The sequence below is a fragment of the Sinocyclocheilus grahami genome, unplaced genomic scaffold (assembly GCF_001515645.1).
Source record: "Sinocyclocheilus grahami isolate Dianchi unplaced genomic scaffold, SAMN03320097.WGS_v1.1 scaffold2687.1, whole genome shotgun sequence".
NCBI classification, from domain to species: Eukaryota; Metazoa; Chordata; class Actinopteri; order Cypriniformes; family Cyprinidae; genus Sinocyclocheilus; species Sinocyclocheilus grahami.
In genome coordinates, this window is record NW_015507865.1 from 24,831 (window position 1) to 26,207 (window position 1,377).

The following is a 1,377-nucleotide window of genomic DNA, read 5'->3' on the forward strand; positions in this document are numbered from 1 at the left end:
GCAACAGGACGCTGTTTTGTTCATGAATGAATCACCCGTTTTAGATTTACTTTACTGAAAATAAACCGTTCTTTTATTTCAGAGATGATTGAAAAAAACAAGGAGAGTGAAGAACTGAGTGAAGTTGAGGAGAAAAATCATGTCAAAACTGGAGAAAAACCCTTGAGTCGCCCTCAAAACAAAGAGAAAGATTTAAAGAAAAGAAGAGCCAATAAATCTTTCACCTGCACTCAGTGTGGAAAGAGTTTCACATACAAACATAATCTTGTGCTTCACATGAGAGTTCATACTGGAGAGAAACCATACACTTGTGATCAGTGCGGGAAGAGTTTCTCACACTCATCAAACCTTATGTATCACATGAACATCCACACTAGAGAGAAGCTTTACGCATGTGATCAGTGCAACAAAACATTTTTGAGAGCTTCAGTCCTGAAGAATCACCTGAAAGTGCATTCAAAGGAGAAGCCACATTCATGTTATTTGTGTGGAAAGAGTTTTTCATGTTTACAATATTTGAAAGAGCATCAGAAAATACATACTGCTGTGAGAGAGTACATGTGCTTTGAGTGTGAAAAGACTTTTATTTCAGCAAAGTGTTTAAAACGGCACAAGAGGATCCACACTGGAGAAAAACCTTATAAGTGTTCACACTGTGACAAGAGATTCAGTCGGTCAGGAACCCTGAAAACACATGAGAGGATCCACACTGGAGAGAAACCACACACATGTGATCAGTGCGGGAAGAGTTTTACACGATCATCAAACCTTTTGTATCACATGAACATCCACACTAGAGAGAAGCTTTACGCATGTGATCAGTGCAACAAAACATTTTTGAGAGCTTCAGTCCTGAAGAATCACCTGAAAGTGCATTCAAAGGAGAAGCCACATTCATGTTATTTGTGTGGAAAGAGTTTTTCATGTTTACAATATTTGAAAGAGCATCAGAAAATACATACTGCTGTGAGAGAGTACATGTGCTTTGAGTGTGAAAAGACTTTTATTTCAGCAAAGTGTTTAAAACGGCACAAGAGGATCCACACTGGAGAAAAACCGTATCACTGCACTGCATGTGGGAAGTGTTTCAATAATTTAGCTTCTCTACACAGTCATACAAAAAACAATCACAGTAAGTAGATCATCTTCAGATCCAGCACTTTCAGATCTGATGCTGCAATAATGCATCAAGCAATAAAATATAATCTGGATAAATCTGTCCTAACCAGACATTACAAGCAACTATCTAAAGTTTTCACAGTGAATAAAGTTAATCTTCATCTTCAAAACCAGCAGATTCCACTGTGAGATTCAGATCAACTCAAAGATGGAGTTCCTCCCCAAAGAACAATGTAACAAAGTTTTATTCTTGCATAG

At 37.7% G+C, this 1,377-nt stretch overlaps 1 pseudogene; it reads left to right on the forward strand.

The window, feature by feature from the left end:
* Window positions 1-84: 84 nt before the first annotated feature.
* Window positions 85-901, forward strand: LOC107575518 (gastrula zinc finger protein XlCGF7.1-like; annotated as a pseudogene).
* The last annotated feature ends 476 nt before the right edge of the window (window positions 902-1,377 follow it).